General features: G+C 41.1%; 1 protein-coding gene across 7 annotated transcripts in view; it reads left to right on the top strand.

Annotated features, from left to right (window-relative positions):
* Positions 1 to 23,917, top strand: part of STOX2 (storkhead box 2) — a 209,846-nt gene that overhangs the window by 138,206 nt on the left and 47,723 nt on the right. The gene's annotated exons all lie outside the window — the stretch shown is intronic.

The raw sequence follows: 23,917 nt of genomic DNA, 5'->3' as shown, positions 1-23,917 counted from the left end.
ATGGGAGCTCCCCTACCTCTCCTTATCCTGGAAAATATGAGCATCAGTGCTGAACTGGAATAGTTCATGTGGTACTGATACGTGAGTCTTCCAATCTCTAGCGAAGACTCAAATACTGTGTTAAGGTGATCTCATGCATGCTCATTATACAGCATGCATTTATTATTTAAAAATTTATTTATTATTGAGGTGTAATTGTCATAAAACATTATATTAGTTTCAGGTGCACAACATAATAATTTGATATTTGTATATATTGGGAAATGATCACCAGAAGCCTAGTTAACATTGGTCACCACACAGTTACACATTTTTTTTCTTGTGATGAGGACTTTTAAGATCTACTCTCTTAGCAACTTTCAAATATGCAATATTATTAACTCTAGTCACCATGCTGTACATTATATCCCATGACTTATTTATTGTATAGCTCTAGCTCTTGTACCTTTTGACCCCTTTCAGCCATTTTGCACCCCCCCCCCCCCCAGGCTTTGGCAACCACCAGTCTGTTCTCTGCATCTATGAGGTTGGGGTTTTTGGGGTTTTTTTTAGATTCCGTATATAAGTGAGATTATATGGTGTTTGTCTCTCTCTATTTGACTTACTTCACTCAGCATCTTAGTGACCTCAAGATCCATCCATGTTGTCACAAATGGCAAGATTTCATTCTTTTTTATAGCTGAGCAATATTCTATTGTGTACATATACCACAACTTCTTTATCCATTTGTCTGTCATTAGGCACTTAGGTTGTTTCTATATCTTGGCTATTGTAAATAATGCTGCAATGAACATAGGGGTGCATATATCTTTTTGAATTAATGTTTTTATATTCTTTGGATAAATTCCCAGGAGTGGAATTGCTGGATCCTATGGTAGTTCAATTTTTAATTTTTTGAGGAACCTCTGTACGATTTTCCATAGCGGCTGCACCAATTTACATTCCCACCAACTGTGCATCAGGGTCCCCTTTTCTCCACACCCTCACCAACACTTCTTGTTTCTTGTCTTTTTGATGCTGGCCATTCTGACAGGTGTGAAGTGATATCTCCCTGTGGTTTTCATTTGCATCTCCCTCATGATGAGTGAGGTTGAGCATCTCATGCATTTAAAATATGAGTGAAAAAGTCATTTAAGTATAAATTCTCTATTGGCATTTGAGCACCAGGATGTCTACTAGTAAAGAATTGTTTAGAAGAACTTATTTATTCACAAATTATGGAACTGCTCTATTATAAACCTATCTTTCATTCAGTCAGCAGATACTTATCTAATATCTACCTTGTCCGGACCTTGTACTAGATACTGGACACATCAACAAAGAAGATAGACACAGTTACAGGACAACATACAATATGATACCATTTAACTAGCCTCTTATTATGCTCCCAAAAGTACCGGATATCGTTTTGCATACACTTACCTATGGAAAAGTGTTTTAAATGTACTGGGAGGATTGACATCAAGTTCATGAGAGTGCTTGCCTCTGGGTATGGAGACAATGAATGCATCATCATTACCTGAAAGATTTCATTTCTTCTATAGAAAAAATTGACAAATATGGGAAAAAATGACAAAATTTCAACAATTGCCAATTTGAGGTCGTGGCTCTGCAGGTGTTTATTACTTTAAAAATGTCTTTGTATTTTAAAAATTTCTCCAACAAGGGAAAACACAGGAGAATGCCAGTTGCAGAATTTGGGGGATGGAGATGGGAGAGACAGAGCTCCTTTTAGCAGAGGACAGAGCTGTGATAGGACAGCCATTCGTTGGTGAGAAAGCAAGGTGACTTATTATTTATTGATTGTAGCATGATTTCTTTCTTTCTTTCGACCAAAAAGTAATTTTGTCCTTTAGATTTTAGAGGTCATTTCCAGGTTGCATGTGTATTTTGAACAAAAGTTAGTAGCGCTCACCTTGGTTCTGATGGGGGCAAGGTGCTCTTGAGTGCCTGTAGAAGTGCACCTAGAAATGGGACCCCTGGCATTTCTCGGGAGAAAAAGTTTTGTGAAGACAAAAAGGTTTGATTTTCTTGGAAGATTATAAATGATGCAGAGGGTTGAGGGAAACCATGTACAGTGAAGTTGTTTTACTTCCCTGAAGCCAGAGCACGCCGTTTTAGTGGCGAATCCGGGGCTCTGTAGTTTAGGGTCTAAGACTTTTGGAAATGATCCCTTGTCCTTGTTCAGTACATTCTTTCATCTTTGGTTTGTTTTGCTAGGACGCATCATCTCTCTCCTTGCTAAGAACCGTAGTCCTCTTATCCTTCTTTTAGAATGTATTTCTTTATGCTCTTTAAAAGGCTTCACTCATGAAATGCGTAATGTTCTAAATCTGAATAATACATTTTGAATGTAGCTACATAGCTCCCTTAGGACTCCTTTTTTTTAAATGGAACAATTTAAAATATTTTCTATGCAAATGGGCACTCAGGGTGAAAGTGATTTTGGTAAGAATACAGTCATATTTTCTAGGTATAACTGGTCTGGTTCTAAAACAAATGCGAGGTATTTGCTGAATTCGAGGTCACAAATGCTTTTTAATTGTTTCAAATGACCTCTCAGTGTTTAATAAAAGAGCAGGATAGCCTAGAGGTTGAAGTCATAGGCTTGGTGTCAGGCTGACTTGATTTCAAGTTCTGAGTCCAGCATTTATTTGCTGTGTGACGTCAGGCAAATTACCCTTCCTTGCCCTGAATTTGCTCATTTGTAAAATGGCTGTCGTAAGAATAACTACTTCAGAGATTATTGTGGTGAGGCTTAAGTGGGATTATGTATATGAAAAGTGCCAAGCACAGAGCAAGAACGTAATAGTGAATCATACTTAACTGTTGGTCTCAGCATTTCCTGGTGTGTTAATTGTGTAGTTTGTGGGGCGGGTCTCTCTTTTGCTTCTCATATGATGCACATCCCCAGATGTGCTGTATTGTTTCAGCCCTTTGGTTATGGTACACAGAATTCCACTCTTCCACCAGCTGTATACGTTATTTACTCTCTTTGTGCTTCCGTTTCCCTATCTGTAAAAAGTGACAATAATGGGACCACCTGACTGGGTTGTCATGAGGATGAAATAAAGTAATAGTTGCCTTACTGTTTAGCACTCAATACGTTTGCTGTTTTTGGCGTTATACTCTTTTCTTTCCTTGAAATGCCTTTTCCCCTTAGTCCTTCCTGAAGCTTCCTTGGTGGTCACCGTCTCTGTTGCATGTTTTAGGGTTCTCCCAAGCGGAGCTTAATGTTCCCTCTTGTGTGTCTCAACACCATTTTGTACATACGAATATTATAGCACTTGGTGCATCGAATTATAATCAGTTGGCTTTTTACTTGATTCTGTGCTCTCCTAAGTTGTTAAAAAAGACTCTGTTGTAACGAGCTTCTATTTAAGAGTAAAATAGATGGCGATGCTTGTCAAGTATAAGGAGCATTATTTTCTTTCAAAAGTAAAAGCTAGTAGATAGACGACTTTTACGTTGTGCATTTATTATTTGTCCTTAAACTGATGTGTAGCATTTCAAAATGGGCAGGTGGAGTGTTTTCCAATTTAGATTCACATCACTGTTAGCTTAACACATAATTTGGGGAATAATCACTAGGCAGGGACTCAGGGGTTGGTTCCCAGGGCTGTTGCTCTAGGGACCGTGTAGCCTTTGGATAAGCTATTAACTTATTAAAGCTTTATTTTTAAAATCGAGATAATGAGACCTAACTTACTGGGTTGCTGTTAGGATTAAATGAGAGCTGATGTACAATCCTGCTCCTGGGTCTTAGGCGGTACTCAGTACATCTTAGATCCTTTCTTCTCCTTGCTCCCAGTTTATCCACTGCTGCAATAAGATACTCATCCCTAAAGATGAGGAGAAAAATAATATAAGTGATATCTGCTACCTCAGGTTCCGCGCAATAGTAGTGTTCTTGTTTTGGTAATATTTTGAGTGTCCTAACGGGGAAATTGAAGTTACTGGTGTCGGAGCTGGGAAGCCAGTGTCGTGTCCTCAGTCCCCACCAGACGTGAAGGTCAGGCACCAAAGGAAAAAGGAGAGACGTAACATACAGGCAGAGAAGGGGAGCTCAGAAATGACCCCAAGTCATAAAAACTCAGGAGCCAAATGACTAAACAAATACTCAAATAAGCAAGTCTTAAAAGGATTACAGTATTAATTCTCTAAGCGTGGGAATTGAGAGTTATCACTTGCCTTCTGTTCTCCCGTGTCTTTTTTTTTCTTTCTTTCTTTTTTTATTTATTTTTGGCTGCGTTTTGGTCTTCGTTTCTGTGCGAGGGCTCTCTCCAGTTGCGGCAAGTGGGGGCCACTCTTCATCGCGGTACGCGGGCCTCTCACTGTCGCGGCCCCTCTTGTCGCGGAGCATAGGCTCCAGACGCGCAGGCTCAGTAGTTGTGGCTCACGGGCCTAGTTGCTCCGCGGCATGTGGGATCTTCCCAGACCAGGGCTCGAACCCGTGTCCCCTGCATTGGCAGGCAGATTCTCAACCACTGCGCCACCAGGGAAGCCCCCTCCCGTGTCTTTAATTTCAAGAAGCTGCCATTACAGTCCTAACATTTCAGATTTGAGACTTGCTCTACTTTCTTTGTTTTAATATCAGTTCATTTCAGATTTTCACCAAATATTTTTATAACTTTAAATCATATTTCTTTATTGAGTTCTTGTTGTTGTTTCAGGCTGGGAGGGTCTTATAAATCTAGAAATGTATCCAGATTATACTCTATGTTTTGTGCTTTCACATGTGCTTCATTTTATTCAGCATTTACGCTCTACCTCTGACCATGTCACCTTTCCCCACTTCTCTCCCGTTGTGTACCTACCTCCAGGGGGTTTAAGGTCTCCCAGAGATAGTTAATAACTTAAAAATCATAAAATTTTCATTGCAGGCCTGCTCTTCTCACCATTGTCCAGGATTTTTATTCTATTTGATCAACGTGCTAACTGCACGACACGTATTAAATTATGTCGTTACTTCCTAGAAAGGGTAGCCGAAGCTGAAATTCTTTTAGTTTTGATTTCTCCAGGTAGACTAAAACACTTAAAAATTAATTCATTCCTATACTCAGCACACATTTATTGTGGGCCTGGCAGAGGTCTAGATGCTGGGCATTTATCTGAGGTGAGCAGAGGCCTCGTGGACCTACAGTTTAGCAGGACAGACAGACAGAATGGAGCATGAAGGACACTGAGCAGGCTGAAAGGAGATGGAGAAGCAGGAACGCTGAGCCAGGCAGGGTGCTGGGATGGAGAGTGTCGGTGGGGAGGCCAGTGTCGCTGGAGCTCCTGACGGGATGCTTGGTGGCTGGGTGGGGAGAAGACTCTGAGGGCGACGGGACATCGCTGGCCGCCCTCATCGGGCCAGTGGCCTCGTGAGGCCGACTTGGTAGACGATCCCGCTGCTCTGAGGCGATGGGAGGGCAGCCAGCTAGATGGTTGGGAGTGCGACCCGGTATACAAGACCCCCAGGGAGCTTACAGAGAGCCGGGGACTCCAGATAAGTAACGGGACAGCCGTGGAGAGCCTAGAAGGGACTGGTTTCAGGAGCTCGGAGCTCTGCAGGAGCACAGGCTCGGAGGAGGGCGTGGCCGCCACGAGAGGCTGGCTGGCATCCTGGCACGAAGCACCCGACACCCCGCGTTGAAGGAGTTTTGAGTTTTAGTAGGAAGAGCGAAGGGGAGCAGTTGAAAGGCATGTCAGGGGAGTGACGTGACCACACTGAGACACGTTAGAAAGTCCGGTGTGGAGAAAGGGTCTGGGGCGACAGGCCAGGGAAGAGGGGCGAGACCCAGAAGGCAAAATCCCATCACTGCCTCTTCGCTGAGATTCCCATCAGTGACTTACAGGAGGACAGTCTGTCATCCAATTTTTTAAAAAGTAGGTGATGGACCATTTTCACTGTCCAGTGCTTTTCCTCTAACCCTTTTTAGTTCTTATACGTGAAAGCAGTTTTGTTTTCTGTGAGATGAACAACGCTGGATTTCCAGCCTCTTTCTCTGAAAACTTGCAGCACTGAGAATGTATTTATGAGTTTTCTGAAAAGACAAGAGAGGGAGTGAATGTAAAATAATCCAAGTCATGCATATTTCAAAACAGGAAAACTGCTGCAGAACCCACATGGACCTTTTTTTCTGTTTCATACCTCACCTTTAACAATACCTGTGTTCCAGAGACTTTCCAAGTTTCTTTCCCCTCTCCAGCTTTTAATTTATTTTTTTGCAACATGAAAGTTACAAATAAGTGACGTGAAGACCAGTATACTCTTCACCTAGATTTACCAATTGTTAACATTTTGCCACATTTGTTCTATCTATCCATCCATCCAGCTATTATGTAGCTACCTTATATACCATTAGAGAGTAGTTATGACACTTATCCATAAATGCTTTCATTTCCCAAGAACCAAGATGTTCTTTTTCATAACGAAACTAGAATTACCAAATTCAGAAAGTGGATCATTGCTATAATACTATTATCTAGTGTACAGTTCATATTTAAATGTTTCCTATTATCCCAATAATGTTCTCTATAGCTGTTTCTTATCTTATTTTTAAATTCCAAGCTCTAATCAATCATCGCATGTGATATTTAGTTGTATGTCTCCAGTCTTTTAATCTAGATGAGCTTTCTAGTTTCCTCTTGGCTTTTATGACATTAACCTTTTTGAACGTTACAGGCTGATGGTGTTCCTGAGTATTCCTCAATTTGAAGTTTGTCTGATTATTTCTTTATGATTAGATTTAAACACCTTTTGGGGGCAAGAATACTTCATAGGTTGTGCTGTGTTTTTCAGTGTGTGGCATTAGGAGGCATGGTGGCTCTTTGTGTCATTGGTGATGCCAAATTTGATCATTTGGTTGCAGTGGTTTCCCCATTGTTGGGGAAAGCGTGGCCTCCCCATTGTTTTTTTCCCTTTGTAATTAAAAAGTAATTTATTCCCTCAGAATGGGAGAAAATATTTGCAAATGAAGCAACTGACAAAGGATTAATCTCCAAAATTTACAAGCCGCTCATGCAGCTCAATATCAAAAAAACAAACAACCCAATCCAAAAATGGGCAGAAGACCTAAATAGACATTTCTCCAAAGAAGATATACAGATTGTCAACAAACACATGAAAGAATGCTCAACGTCATTAATCATTAGAGAAATGCAAATCAAAACTACAATGAGATATCATCTCACACCGGTCAGAATGGCCATCATCAAAAAATCTACAAACAATAAATGCTGGAGAGGGTGTGGAGAAAAGGGAACCCTCCTACACTGTTGGTGGGAATGTAAATTGATACAGCCACTATGGAGAACAGTATGGAGGTTCCTTAAAAAACTAAAGATAGAACTACCATACGACCCAGCAATCCCACTACTGGGCATATACCCTGAGAAAACCATAATTCAAAAAGAGTCATGTACCAAAATGTTCATTGCAGCTCTGTTTACAATAGCCAGGACATGGAAGCAACCAAAGTGTCCATTGACAGATGAATGGATAAAGAAGACGTGGCACATATATACAATGGAATATTACTCAGCCATAAAAAGAAACGAAACTGAGTTATTTGTAGTGAGGTGGATGGACCTAGAGTCTGTCCTACAGAGTGAAGTAAGTCGGAAAGAGAAAAACAAATACCGTATGCTAACACATATATATGGAATCTAAAAAAAAAAAAAATGGTCTTGAAGAACCTAGGGGCAAGATGGGAATAAAGACACAGACCTACTAGAGAATGGACTTGAGGATACAGGGAGGGAGAAGGGTAAGCTGGGAGAAAGTGAGAGAGTAGCATGGACATATATACACTACCAAACGTAAAACAGATAGCTAGTGGGAAGCAGCCACATAGCACAGGGAGATCAGCTCGGGGCTTTGTGACCACCAAGAGGGGTGGGATAGGGAGGGTGGGAGGGAGGGAGACACAAGAGGGAAGAGATATGGGGACATATGTTTATATATAACTGATTCACTTTGTTATAAAGCAGAAACGAACACACCGTTGTAAAGCAATTATACTCCAATAAAGATGTCAAAAAAATAATTTATTTGTTGATATTCTGAGACTATGTGAATCTCCAACAATGTTTTACCCTATGGTTTTGCCATGCATCGATAATTCTTCCTTGTATTACTTTTATTACAATGGTGGTGACAGATGCGAATTCTGGTTCTATAATTTCTTCTAAAGCTATGAATTGGCATTCACTTGTTTCAAAAAAAGCACTCTCCTTTTCTGCACACCCTGTAATTTTTTGCTTGTTTTTTATCACAATGAACTCATGGATTTTTTTTTTTTTTATTCAATGTGTTGTAGTCTTTTGCATACATGCTATTTGATGCTTAACTTGTTCCCGATTTAGCTGTGGAAACCCTTTCAGTCTCGTCACTGAGTCACCTGAGGTGTCTCCATCAGTTTTGGGGCCTTTTTGTTGCTTTCTGGCACAAAAAGATGTTCCTGGTGCACTTAAGCATTTCCTGCCTCAGGCCCAGAGTCAGTCGTTTCTCGAAGGAAACCTTTTTTCTTTTAGTGGGGAACAGTATTTAGAACCCAAGATCATGAAGACTAAATGTGCTCATTGCTACTTGGGTAACATTGCTTCTAGGGATTTTCAGTGGACAGAGCTAGGGGGAAAGCTACACACATACATATTACACACATGCATACATCACAGAGCTCTTTCTCTCCTTTCCCCAGTGTATATTTGTGTACTCCTTCTCCCGCAGTATATTTACAAATTTTCTCAGTCTCACCGTACACACAAAGTTGTTTCAGAATCACGACACCCACACCACCATCCGTGGTTCGCTTTTCCTCTTATATTATATTGAAACTTTCTTCACTCTCTGAACTCAGCTACCTCTCATCCATCTGCTTGTCCAGCTTCCAGAATTATTTGAGGGTTTCATCTGCTTTCATCTTCTCTCTCATTCTCTTCTTTTATATTCCTCTTACTGTCATTTCAGAGGGAATTGGGAGCTACTGTTGGCAGTCTACCATGTCTAACCCAGAGCCTCATCATAGGTATTTCCATCTGTTGGTTACATGGAGTCAGAAGACAGAGAGAAAGGAAACAATATTTACCTTTGATACCCGAAATGGCCATGCCAATCACCTCTCCTTCAATTTCACAGCTGGTATTCTTCCCATAGCCCTCCCAGACAAATTAGAATTCTCTGTGGCTTCCTTGATGTTTCCATTTCTAACCATCTCAGTGGGTGGGACTTCTTTTCCGTGGTAATTGCTGGTAGACCTGAAAATTCAGAGATGTGGGTAATACTGGAGAGGAGATGCCCTGCCTGTCTGATTCTGTATTTTCATTGTGCTTGTGGGCTGAATGTTACCAGTCGGGCAGCCCTGGATGACTTCAGACAGAGAAATGAGTAGACCTACCTGACAGGAAGCAAAAAACCAAGCTGCCTACCCAGGCCTGATTTTGATATCTTGATTTTCCCATTGAATTGAAATGAGGGCCGACTTTTCCTATAAACTATAACACTGGGGTTTTCAAAACCACTTTCATGTTCGTTATCTCTGCTTCTTGACAGTGAACGCAGGTTCACATTTTAATGTTCTTTCTACTATGTTAAGTGGAGCACTGAAATAGCAAGAGAAATTTTGACCTTAGAATTCTAAGAATGCCTTTGGTATCAACTCCAGTCATGAGGTGTAACTAGAAATAGAAGGGGAGTTTTTAAAAGGCCATCTCAGTGAGGCAGCCATCATCTCTGAAAGAGTTTGGAAGGCTTAAATTATTTCTCTGAGCTGTGGTAAACAAAAGCTGGCATTTTTCTTTCCATGGGTTTTCAACTGCAGAGCTGCTGTTTTTATCCTGCTCCAGCAGTGGTACAGTTTGGTGGTCAAATATAAAACATATGGCAGGTTCATAGGCATGCTTTATGCTGAGAACCTCTTCTGGCACTTGCCATATTGGCAGTTTTTACAGGATCTTTTCCTCTGTGCTTTATTTATTTATTTACTCTGCTTGCATTGTGGAATTATGGGTAAAAGGCTGCTTTAAATCAGAATCAAAATTTTAAAAAAATATTTAAAGAACATTTTTGACCAAGGACATAGCGAACATTTCAACATAAATCATCTTTGCCGAATTGGCTTGTCTATTTCAAAACAGGAAGACCATCCTTCTCAACGTTCACGGTGTGGTTTTGCTTTGCTGCAGACTAGGTTTAGCGACAAATTCCATCTGGCTGAAGCTACATGCAGTCTGTCTATTGATTGGTTATATTGGGACTTCAGGGGAGTGTCCTTCAAATCGCTTTTCCCAGCATTTTTAAAAGCTCCGTTGGGGGCAGAGAAAAAAAAGAGAGAGAGAAAAGAAAAAAGGACCCTGCATTGTTTCAGTTTGCGTCCAACATGCAAAAACATAGTCCTAAATTTTTAATTAGCTAAGTGAGTGGTGAAAAGGGAAAGTAATATAACAAGCCTCGGTGAGCAGCTGGGATGTGTTGCCATGACGACAAGTTCAGCAGGCTGCCAGCGAGCATGTCAATGGGTAATATTGGGAGAGGGCTTTGAAACAGTGCCTGCTAGCCACAATGTGATTGGTCACGCCTCTGTTGTCTTTGTGTGAACCAGGGGATGCTGGGTAAGACCTACAGTGAATGCTCAGCTTGTCTCAAGGCTGCAATGAGGTAATGCTTCTGAATCTTTGGGGATTATGAGCTCCTGCCTCCAAAAGACTGCAGTCTCGAGTGTTTTCATTCCTATTTGCATTAATTACTGACTATAACATGTTAAGAAGTTTTACGGCTGCTTTTATTCATTCTTTTATATGTGCATGTGTGTATTATAGATAACACGTGTGTATGTTGCATATAGAATCTCAAGCGTATTCTAAAAAAAGAGATCACCCTCCATATTAGTCATTCTTAGAGTCAACATTTCTTTTGATTGCTGGCATCAGTGGCAGTATCTATTGATGGATAAATGATGTATTAAAGTGCATTTATGTTGGGTAAGCAAACTTGTTCATTTCTACAGAATATTTTGGCGTTGATTACTTTCGGAAGTCTTTTATTTATAAGTCTTTTAATAGATATAAAGGGGGTTGTAAAGAGTGTTGGTTTTGCTTGGTCAGGAGGTGTAGTTCATTTTAGATTCCTTGAAATTGGCCGATTTATATCCTAATATTGATCTTATATAGTTTTTTGGTTTTTGGTTTTTTTTACTAATTAAACATAGTATCTGACTGTTCCACAGTTACATGCTGAATAATGGTTTGACAGTTGAAACTTAAGGCTCTAAAGGGGAACTGTATTTACAGATGCAGAGATCTCGAAGTGTTTATGGCTGGCTTGTGAAGCAAATACATTAAGGTGCTGATGTGACAGAGACACATGAGCTAAAATTCTAAGCCCTAACTCTGGTCCTCAATAATACCGTGACTTGGATTCTCTCCAGGGTTTTTTTCAGGTGGCTAGAGACTGTTTTATCACATTCGTAAACAGTAACCTAGTGCCCTGGAAAGGTTAGGGCAGCATCTCCAAATGCTGTAGGTATAATCAGGGGGAAGCTGAGTGGATGACCCGGTCCGTCTTGTCACAGATGCAAAGGAGGGGAACTGGTTTCTGGACAGAGCTCATTGAGCTGTGCGTATTGCGACCCTGTTGTATTTACCGCACAAAGAGTTCATAAAAATTTATAAGCCTTTAAATGGATTTTTAAAAAGAGTAAAAACCTTAACGGTAACAAATGGTTTCTGCTGCTCCTGCATAATGCAGTGAACTCTGCCAGCTACCTTGCTTTATTTGAGGTCAGGCCACGGGCATGTGGTTGAAACCGGATGAGTCACCAGCACACCATCACAATTCACGGAATCCGAGGCCAGGCAGCAGGAGTCAGAATCTGGTCTCGTTGCAAACCACGCTTTCTTTATTCTTTGAAAGAATTTAAAGCCTGCTTTCACTTTACTCCTCTGGATGTTTTCTGTTTATAAGTAAAGTAAACAAAGACTTATAAACAGAGCCAAGGATAAATAAATGTGATGATATATCTAGGTTTTAAATAATTGGGTTCAAAATACTTGTGGCACCAATAGGATCTTGGGTTGTGACTTTTCACCAACATGTTGATACTGTCTAGTGGCTCAAATGCCCGAGCCAAACAGCCTGCATTTACTCCATAAATAGGGAGGCCTTGGAAGGAGGCCAGAGTCCTTTGTCTAAAACAAAGCAGGATGCAGTGATCCTGTGAAGCATGCGAGAAAAATCCACCTGTTGATAAGACAGGCACTTTTTCTCTAAGAGAAAGTTGATGTTCTGTTACCTTCATTTCTTTGGTGATAAGTTACTAATGTAGCTTCAAATCTCAGGCATGCCTTGCTAATTGAAACAGTTTTCAGATTCATTAATGAGTCAGAGTTTTCATAGAATTGGATACCCTGTAATACAGTCCAGTTGTTACTGGCAAGATTTGTTACCTTTGCTGTCTTGCAGGCTGTAAGAGAGTCTTAATTTAAAACTTGGAAATCATATTTATTCATCCTTATGAGAAGGCATCTTTCTTTTGTGTGATTCCATGCTAACTTGTTTCCCTTCACCAAGTAGTAAAATTCGAATCTCTTTTATTTCGGGGATTTAGTGTTTCTCTGTGGGTCAGATTATGATATTGCAAAATCTTCATTATTAAATCACTTTAGAGCATTTTACATGCAAAATTAACATCTTAAAGATGAAATGAAAAGTCAAGAAAGTTGCCGTTTAATTTACTGTTTCACACGCTTTTTACGAGTTTGGAAGCCCTCTTGAAGAGGAGGAATGGCAAGTTCCAACTAGCGTGAGTCATTATATCCTGTGACAGGCTCCACAGTAAATGACTTCTGATGGATGCGAAGCCTGATGCTTAGAGATTAATGGCAGATACAGTATTGCAGGGCCTCCCTTGCATCACTAATATTACCAAATGAAGCTAGTTGCTTAGCAAAGGGCTTTGCTCAAAAGTGACGTGTGATTGATACTACTGATGGTTTGTAAAGTTTTCAAAAATATGACCCTTTGGGCAAATCTAGAGGGGAAAATATGCTTTTAGATAATTTGAGGGATTTAAGAGATTAAAAAATACTTTTCTTTAAAAATTCACCCTTTATCACAAGCCCACCGTATTTAGAAAATGGGGTTTATTGAGCAGTGGAAACAAAAGTTTTTGCAGGAAAAGCAAAACTTTAAAAGATGGAGAATGAAATTAGGGGCTCTGGAAGGTAGACTATCAGAAGTCTTAAGGCTTTGGAATTAGACAAAATCCTAATTGTTCTGCATTCCTTTAGTGTGACTTTTGGTCACTTATCCTTTCTAAGTTGATCCTTCTCCCTTGACCCCCAGTCACAAAAGTCACTGCCTCCCAGGGGTGGGAGTGAGGGGGACCCATTACACTCCCAGATCTTTATTCTAAAGGAAGTTCTTTCAGATGGAAACATGAGGAGGGTAATAACTCTTATCCCCAACTGAAAAAAAATGTTGTCTCTGTTCTCATGGACTTTATTATGACATCAAAAAGTTTCATTTGTATAACCCTTAACTTCATTAATCAAGTGCTATTAAAGTAATTGTTATAAGTGGCACAACTTCTTGTAATAGGGAACTTAGTGTTACATGTTGATTTCCTTTAGAAATGTTGTATTCTTTCTAATATGATAAAAATAAAACCTTAGCAATTCACAGCATGCTAATTCAGCATGTTAATAATTGAAACAGCGACTAGTATGAAATGTACTTCTCCTCCATTCAAGAAGAGAGGGTTTTCTAGTTGAGTTAACAGCACTGGAAATTACACAAGGGAGAGTATCTGCTTTAGGAAATAAACTTTTCAAGTCACATCAGTTCTTCAGATGGATTATTAATATTCAAATGTCATGCTTAGAAAGGACTACTTTTCAGGTCTTTATGATGGAGAATCTTCTTTATTATGGTGTAATTTACCCATTTGTGTGGTTTTAATATGTCAAATCCTTTTATATTTGGAACTATTATTGTTTAGATTGACTACATGGTAAAGTTGTATGTAATATATAATGTCATGTACTGGAATAGCAGTTGCTGACTTTATCAATTACTACATGTTTATCTTGGCATCCCTGAGTTGATCATTTACTTGGAGGTGGACAGTACCATGTCTTTATTTTCCTTTTGTTCCTCATGGTACCTCACCTAGTGCTAAGTATAAAATAGGTGCTGATACATATATCTTATCAGGCTGCTAAAAAAAAAATGGTGGGTTTTTATGTGGAAAAGTGACTCTTGACCTCAGACACAGGAAACGGAAGGGATCTCTGAAATCTTACCTATACTGCCAGTTGAATTTCCTTATCATCAAATAGTTTCTCATCTCTACCTAGTTCCTCCTTCAGTCAACATACAAATCTTATGTTCTTGAAACTTGAAATTTCAGCAAGAAAGGAAGTATTGTGGTTGAATTAAATGTAAACAATTATACCGTGTGTGTGAATCTTTTAGCCATTCATTGCTCTTGTAAGCTTCAGCACTTTCTTGGTAAGAGGGGATGTGGGGTGGTGACGAGTGTAGAGGTTTGGAATACTGATCAGAACCCCATTTGAATCCTGGATGTACCACTTACTTACTAGGAGACATAGAACAGATTACTTAGTCTTAGCTCTTTAAATGAGGATTATCCCTACATCACAGGGTTGTATTGATTACGGTTACCTGCATAAAGCACCTGATATATAGTACCTGCCATATAGTAGCTGCTCAATAAACGCCAGTGCTCTTTATCTCCTGTTGGCATTTAATTGCTCCCGTGACCAAATTCTTCTAGCCTTCCTGAGATATTTTTCCTGCTGGGATAGGAGAAAAACGATTTGTTTTTCAACTCTGATATGTTATTCTAGAGGGATATCTATCTGATACGATAAGAAAATTTTAATCTGTTGTGTTTATGTAACATCTTTGGTTTCATCTACTTGAAATTAGGGATGTCATTGATATCAACGTATTTAGAGTATTTGATATTGATTACCTGCCTATGTTCAAGTGGATGAAAGCAGGCATATTAGATAAATACAGGAGTATCAGACAAGAAGAGTATTCTGGTAGTCATGCTTAGAGTGGGTGGAAGAAACCAGCAGGAGGGTTTTCTGGTGGTCCAACAAGGCAGAAATCTGGCTAACAGCAAAGCAGAAGAGAAGGAACAGATTTAGAGACATCCAGATGGTGAGTAGACTGGCTTTATTGACTCTTTATACGATGGAGTAGGGCAGACGGTCAATGAAGAGAAAACAGGAATCTTCCATTCACGGTGTGTCTACCTCGATGATAGTGCTATAATCCAGCCTAGGAGATACCAGAGGTAGCAGGATTTATGGGAAAGATCACAAATTCTGTTTTGGACATGTTGAGTTTGAGGCACTGGGGACATGCAGATGGAGTTGTCTGTTAAGGACAGAGGAGAGAGAGATGAGTCGGGAGGTCAGGGAGAGTTTCAGGACCAGAGAGGGAGAGTTGGCCCCCATCACGTCTATAGAGCTGAGAGTTACAACCGGGATGGTGGATGGGAGCGCCTCTGATGGGGATTTAGCAGGGCAGAGAGGAGGGTGAAGGTTGGAGCCCTGGCAAGAACTCCTTTCTAGAAGGAGCCAAAGGAAACTCAGACCCAAGATGTGAATTTAGAATCCAGATTTCCTTTTAATGATTTACACATGACTGGTTTCCCCAAAGAAATTGATAAGTCAGCTGTTTGGAACTGAAAAGCCAAAGCTGGAACGAACCACAGTCATCTAAGTCAGCTCTTCTGCATTTGACTGACAGACTGATAGGTCTCCCGAGTCCATCGGAGACCCTGCCATTTCATCACGCTGCACCCTTCCAGGAACTCACTTTCTCCAGAAGCTGTGCTCAGCGGTGGTTATGTACTCGGGCCAAACCACACAATTCAGTTCATGAAATAAAAGGACTACAGATGGCTGTGGAGAATAGAAGACACTAAACACTAAAACAGAAACATAGAATTAAAAATAGTTGTTAGGCATCTTCAAAGTGAATGCATAAATAAGTTTATAATTCGAGGGACTGATCTAGGACACGTGTGGAAATTGCAGCTTAATCTAAGTATTTTGAGAGCTATTAAAAGAAGCATACTGTTCCTTTGTCAAATTTTACTTAAAACCTTTTCCCTTTCCCTTGATATAACTCTATCAATATCATAGTCATTATGATCATCTGTTATTAAACCTGTTTATTGACTGGGACCCTAGGAGTTACCTAACTCTCCTGGATTTCATGTATAACATGGAGATAATAGTATTTATTTCATAAGGTTCTTGTGACAAATAAATGAAATGGCATATTACAGCCCCCTTGATAATGCTTGGTACATACAGGCACTCAATAAAGTGTAGATACTGTTATTAATAGGAGGAGGGAAGGGAGAAAAATTCTGAAGTAGTGGGTGGGCATTAGAAGTGAGAGGAAAGTGGTTAAAGATGATTGGGGTGTATGCACACAAGTGAAAAAGCTTATAGTGGGTACCATTATCAGAAAAGTGTAAACGGTGCAAGAGGAGGAAAGGGGAACTGATAGTATTTGGTTGTCCTTAAGGATGAATGAAGGACGGTGGGAAAGACACTGGAACATACACTGGCCACCCAGGGGGTTGACCATAGCTTGACAGTTGGATATTTGGGTCCCTAGGTGTACCTCACTTAGATAACTTGTTGATTGCCCTGTGCTCCAATTGTCTTGCTGGTTTTGTTTTAGTTTTCTGAAGTCAGACGTAGTTGGCTTCTAGGATGTAGTGAAAATGGTGATACTAAGACGAAAAGTAGTGAGAATCCTGTATTGGATTCAAAAGATCATCAGCTCTGGATTATGAAATACAGAGTGCTAAAAAAGTAGAGAACATTAAAACTTACACACCGGTGACTTAGAAATGTTAATCTTGGAAACTGAAAGATGAAAGTCCAGTTTTTTAAAAGCAGAGAAAGACTAACATGAAGAAGTCAAAGCTTAAGGGAAAACAATGAGGCAATCTAGTAAGAAAAAAGTGATTAGTACATGCTGATTAAGTAGCTGAAAATCATGCCTTTTATGAATCAAGAAGATATCAGCGTCAGTAACACTTTGCTTTCAAAATGCCGGGCCTCACAAATGGGGTGTGGGATGGCTGCAGGCTGTGTGTTAGGACTGTCAATTTAGGATTGTCAACACCTATATCCTTCCTCCCGTCAATCTGAAATCTAATCTGATGGTTCTCACAGAGACCAAAAGCATTTCAGTAAGATTTGCGTAGACCAACTTGAGATCACCGACTTTTAGTTCTGGCAAGAAACTACTTTTTAAAAAAAATACCGTCTATTATCATCATAAAAGAGAGGACATTTAACATGAAAAGCGAGGACATCTCACACGTACATATACACACGAACACACACACGCAAACAAGAGGAAAGAACAGCATGGTAAAAGGCAGCTTTCAATCAAGTAAAGTTATCTGTATGAACAATTTTCCATGGCGTCCTAATTTTTCCTTCTTTTTATTGTGAACTGGTGACATCATCGTCCAGTCAAGCACAGAAGTAGGGCCAGAATTTGGAAAGTACTGGTCCAGCCGTCTGGACCACCCACCTCCCAGGTGACCAGCCCAGGACAGCTCGGGAGACAGAAATCCTGCCACTTCCACTGCTGCAAGCCCAGTGCTGAAAAGACTAACAGTTTTTCCGGACCACTTTGTGCCCCAAAGCTGATTTATCAAAAGGAGCTTTGTTGCCAGGGAATTTTTCTTTCTTTCTTTCTTGAGACTAGGTTGGGTTGGTGGGGGGAGGAAGGGAGTAGAAAGGATAAAAGGTAAATAGTATAATACAAGAAGGTGAAATTTTAAATACTTGCAAAAGTACATACATCTTTACGCTATAGCAGCAAGAATATGTTAGATTCTAACATAAAGTAATAGTATATAGTATCACAATGGGAATGGTGTCTTCATCAGTTGTTTGGTCTTAAAACAAGCATTTTCTGGGGTGTGGAACTTTAAGTAGAGGACAGTTTTCCTATTCCTATGAGAATTGACTCCCTTATTTCAAAATATGAATGTGGTAGACATGCTGATTTTTAAAAATTAAGAAACATTTACTAATCTGAACAGATTATTAAGAGAACAGTCTCTTTCATCAGTGTTTGTGGTACTTGAAAAAGACATTAGCAGAAAAACAAAAGGACGATAAAAATTTGAAAACTTGATATGGCAGTGATTGTATCAGCAAGGAAAAGAACAGAAGTTAAAATGTGGAAGAAAAAAATGTACCGTGATTCTTCTTTGTAAAGGAGCATACAGATAACTTTTGCTGATAAATTTTATAAATTTAGAATTATGTTATATCAACAGTTCAGAAACACTTAACTTTTAAAAAGGAGTTTGATTTGTACTTACTCCTGGTGTATTGACTCTGGTGTTATAATGTGCAGGCTTTGCAGTTTTTAGATGGTAAATGTACATTCCTGGTGTTATGGAAACTATTGATCTAGGGCTACAGATTTAAATAAACCTTATGAAAGAGCTCATCAGTCACCCATTCCCGTCTCTATATAGACTGTGCACGCTGCTCTTTGCCCAGATATGAGAAAATACTTTATACATCCTTCCCAGCTCTCTCGTTCTCTCTCTATAACTCTGTGTGTGTGTGTGTGTGTGTGTAGTTTCAGCTGAATTTTCTATCCTGAGTTTGACTTAGAAATCAGATTCTACTCACTTTATAATTTCTCATTGTTTCAGTAAACGATGGTGTTGAATGTCGCATTTCAGACGTTGCCAGTGGCCTTCGTGCTCTGAATACCTCTCAGAGGTGTCCCCACCGATAACTCAGTTTCGACGATTCCCCAGGCCCGGGGCGGGCAGTGGGAGCTGTGCTTTCTCAGGTGGCTGGGGGAGCTCCTCTGGGCGCCCCACTGCTCGGGGCCCCATTCCCCACCCCAGGTCACATCATGTCCCCCACCTCACCTGAGTCTGCCCTTCAAGGGTCATGGGGCGATCACGCAGAAGGAAAGGCAGTCACCACATTCGCTTAAGGAAGATGTCGTGGTGACCCCCACTTGCAACGCGGGGGCCTCCACGTGAAGCCGTTTGAGCTGAGTGGCCTTCATCCCTTCCGCATTTTCCCCACCCGAGCACTGCTGCCAGTAGCCAGAATTAAAATCCTCATTGGGCTGAGCAGGAAGGTCTATCCACTCTACATAAACCTCGTCCAACAAATGTACTCATGCTGCAGATGGGACTTTGAGCTTCCACTCAGGAACAGAGTAGATTGTATATATACCTTGCCCGCTCATCATGCGATCCACTAACAGTTCCTGTTCAATGGTGCCTTTGGCGGCCCCGTTATGACGAAACTGCTGTAGCTGCGTCATACTGTGTGATAGGCACAGTCTGACATGTGATGGGAACACTGCCTTCATAGAGCTCTTTTTAATGGAACCATCGGGTGGCATCCCCCGGTGAGGAGGCCATTAGACTTTAGGGGTCAACTTATTTATGGCTGGGGGTATAATTGTTGGGAGGTAACGTTGGAGAGTTTTGCTTTTGGTGCAGTTTTGTGAGTGGATAGAGGACAGAAGCTACTCAGGCTCAGATATGAACCAATTTGAGGGACACGCCTCTGGGGACCACAAGTGCCAACAGTGTGAAGTAAAAGTAGGAGGACTGGACACACTTGAGTAAAAATCTCAGTGTGTCTCGGTTGTAATGGCCTCAGCCAAGGCTGCGGGGGGAGTCTTTGAAGCACCCATTGCTTCTCTCTGTGAGGCGTAGATGAAAGAGGGAGGGTCAGAGAGGCAAGCAGGGCAGGCAGTAATTACATCTGTTGCTAATGATCTGGTTTGTGGGTTGTGTGCATGCCTCATTTCTCCTGGTCCCTCTGACACTGATAACAAAGCTCATTAGTCCTCGTGCCAGAGCATGGACTTGGCGAACGAGAGAACAGCACCACGTCAGTCACTTTAGCTTCTCATTAGTGAGTCTAAAGCAAATGTTATGCCAGAGAGGCCAGGACCAAAAAAAGGAGGTACATTCTAGTTAACATGTCTGTCTACTATTTTCACAGAGGTGGGCAGGGGGAGTTGTTTGGTATGTTGGCAAATAGACGAACTGAAATGATACCTTTTCGAGGCTGAACGTTTTAAAAAGAACTCAATTAAATACATCCTAAAATAAAAGTAAGTCTCTATAAAAGGAAAACAAAGACCAACGTTAACGTATTTGCTTCTATTATTAACTGCGCGTATTTATCATTTATTTATTATTACGGTTATTTAAACAATGAAAAGTAATTACAGCACAAAGAAGAGTCCAATTCTGAGCAGGATGGGATAAGTACCCTCCACCCTGGCTTTCCCACTGACTGTAGCAGGAGCCCTGGACAGAAGACGTGGAGCAGCCCTGAGGACTCTGAAAAGTACATGGTAGCAGGCCGCTTGGGGAAGGAGATGAGAATTGGAAGTACCACCAAACTGGTTGTGAGTTTCCTGTGTCCCCCTCTCTAGTATCACGTGGCATAGAGGTAGCCCAGAGCCCAGTAGGACACACTGATATGGACAAAAGATCTTCAGGATCAAAGTCCTCACTTTCTGGCCTGAGGACCAGGAGAAGGAACTCCTATGTTCAGAGTGAATTTTTCCTCTTTTTTCGTTCTCTCCTGTCCAACCTGCAGTCAGTCCTGCAGAGGCAGCAGCAGGAGGTGCTGGGCAGTCATCTAAGACTGTGCAGGTAGGGGAATCCCTCTCTCTGTTGAGAGGAACTGTAGTCCCAGGAGTGTGAGGTGAATTCCCATTGCTTTCTTCCTCTCTCTGTCCTCCCACCACTTGGCACCAGACTGAGACACAGTTGCTGAAAGTACGCAGCTGAGCAAGGAAACTACAGCCCCAGGCTCTGGCAGAAGGGCCATGAAAGGGGGCCCCAGGCAACTGGAAAGTGTTGGGACGATCACAGAGGAGGGAGCTCGGGAGAGCTATCACGTAAAATAAGGTATGAACTCCGGCTCGCTTCGGATCTGTGCGTGTGTGGATCTGACCCTAAGTAGCATTCCAAACGCTTTGAGAGCTGAAATGTGAACTAGACCACCACAGGGGTCTCAGATTGACCACTGGATGGCACATGGGACAGATCCAAATAACATTGCACAAGCTTTGAGCGCACTGACATTCACATCACACCTGACAGAAGGCGATTTGGAAATGGCAGTTGGAACTTAACCAAGTGGATCACCTTCTTAAAAGGAAAAAAAAAATCAGCATCTTCCTTAGGATTTAAAGACTCAGTTTCATAACACAATAATTAATATTATTCAAAATTCCTCAACGTATGAAGGAGGAGGATAACCTCAATTTGTATGGGGACAGATAGTCAACAGTTGCCGATGCTGAGGTGTCACATGCTGGATTTATTAGACAGGCTTTAAATCAACGATTATAATTATGGTCCAAGAACTGTGGATAAACACTCTTGAAAAGAATGGGAAGGTAGAGTGGAAAGGAATAGAGGGTATAATGTAGAACCAAGGTAGGGTTTTTGAACTGAAATATGTAATAACCCAAATTAAACATTTACAGATGGGCTCAATAGCTGAATGGAGATAATAGAAAAGTCAGTGGACTTGGAGATAGATCAATAGAAATTATCCAATCTCAACAACAGAGAATAAAAGATTGAAAAAAAAACAAAAACAAAAACCCAGAGCCTCACGGTGTGTGGGTCAATACCAAAGATGTCTAACATTTGTGTCATTAAAGTTCTAGTGTGATTTGAAAAAATGTTTAAAGAAATAATGACCAGAAAGTTCCTAAATTTGGTAAAAGACATAAACTTTCAGATTCAAGAAGCCCAGCAAATCCTAATCAAGATAAACGGAAAGAAATCTATGCTCAGATACATTGTAAACTGCTGAAAACTAAAAAGAGAAAAATCTTAAAAGCATTTAGAGAAAAACAACGTATAAATAGTACAAGTGGAAAAGACTGCAGATCTGTCATTAGAAACCACAAAGCCCAGAATGAAGTATTTTTAAAATATCCAGTGAATATATCCTTCAGATAAGAAGGTGAAGTAATGACATTTTCAGATAAAAGAAAACAAAAAGGGCTTCCCTGGTGGCGCAGTGGTTGAGAATCTGCCTGCCAATGCAGGGGACATGGGTTCAAGCCCTGGTCCAGGAAGATCCCACATGCCGCGGAGCGACTAGGCCCGTGAGCCACAATTGCTGAGCCTGCACGTCTGGAGCCTGTGCTCCGCAACAAGAGAGGCTGCGATAGTGAGAGACCCACACACCGCGATGAAGAGTGGCCCCCACTTGCCGCAACTAGAGAAAGCCCTCGCACAGAAATGAAGACCCAACACAGCCATAAATAAATAAATAAATAAATAAATAAATAAATAAAATAAAGCAAATAATTTAAAAAAAAAAAAAAGTCCTTGAGGCGATTGGTTCAAGATGGCAGAGTAGAAGGACATGAGCTCACTCCCTCTTGCGAGAGCACCGGAATCACAACTAACTGCTGAACAGTCATCAATAGGAAGACACTGGAACTCACCAAAAAAGATACCCCACATCCAAAGACAAAGGAGAAGCCACAATGAGATGGTAGGAGGGGCGCAATCACAATAAAAATCAAATCCCATAACTGCTGGGTGGGTGACTCACAAACTGGAGAACACTTATACCACAGAAGTGATATGGCCACTGGAGTGAAGGTTCTGAGCCCCACGTCAGGCTTGCCATCTTGGGGGTCCAGCAACAGGAGGAGGAATTCCTAGAGAATCAGACTTTGAAGGCTAGTGGGATTTGATTGCAGGACTTTGACAGGAAAACAGAGACTCCACTCTTGGAGGGCACACACAAAGTAGTATGCACATCGGGACTGAGGGGAAGGAGCAGTGACCCCATAGGAGACTGAACCAGACCTACCTGCTAGTGTTGGAGAGTCTCCTGCAGAGGCGGGGGGTGGCTGTGGCTCACCGTGAGGACAAGGACACTGGCAGCAGAAGTACTGGGAAGTACTCCTTGGCGTGAGCCCTCCCAGAGTCCACCATTAGCCCCACCAAAGAGCCCGTAGGCTCCAGGGCTGGGTCGCCTCAGGCCAAACAACCAACAGGGAGGGAACCCAGCTCCACCCATCAACAGTCAAGTGGATTAAAGTTTTACTGAGCTCTGCCCACCAGAGCAGCACCCAGCTCTACCCACCTCCAGTCCCTCCCATCAGGAACTTGCACAAGCCTCTTAGATAGCCTCACCCACCAGAGGGCAGACAGCAGAAGCAAGAAGAACTACAGTCCTGCAGCCTGTGGAACAAAAACCACATTCACAGAAAGATAGACAAGATGAAAAGGCACAGGGCTATGTACCAGATGAAGGAACAAGATAAAACCCTAGAAAAACAACTAAATGAAGTGGAGATAGGAAACCTTCCAGAAAAAGAATTCAGAATGATGATAGTGAAGATGATACAGGACCTCGGAAAAAGAATGGAGGCAAAGATCGAGAAGATGCAAGAAATGTTTAACAAAGACCTAGAAGAATTAAAGAACAAACACCTAGAAGAATTAAAGAACAAACAAACAGAGATGAACAATACAATAACTGAAATGAAAACTACACTAGAAGGAATCAATAGCAGAATAACTGAGGCAGAAGAACGGATAAGTGACCTGGAAGACAGAATGGGGGAATTCACTGCTGCAGAACAGAATAAAGAAAAAAGAATGAAAAGAAATGAAGACAGCCTAAGAGACCTCTGGGACAACATTAAACACAGCAACATTCGCATTATAGGGGTCCCAGAAGGGGAAGAGAGAGAGAAAGAACCCGAGAAAATATTTGAAGAGATTATAGTCGAAAACGTCTCTAACATGGGAAAGGAAATAGCCACCCAAGTCTGGGAAGCGCAGAGAGTCCCAGGCAGGATAAACCCAAGGAG

Source organism: Balaenoptera acutorostrata, chromosome 21 (genome assembly GCF_949987535.1).
Source record: "Balaenoptera acutorostrata chromosome 21, mBalAcu1.1, whole genome shotgun sequence".
NCBI lineage: Eukaryota > Metazoa > Chordata > Mammalia > Artiodactyla > Balaenopteridae > Balaenoptera > Balaenoptera acutorostrata.
Note: the sequence above shows the minus strand (reverse complement) of the source record. Positions and strands in the feature narration are given on the sequence as shown.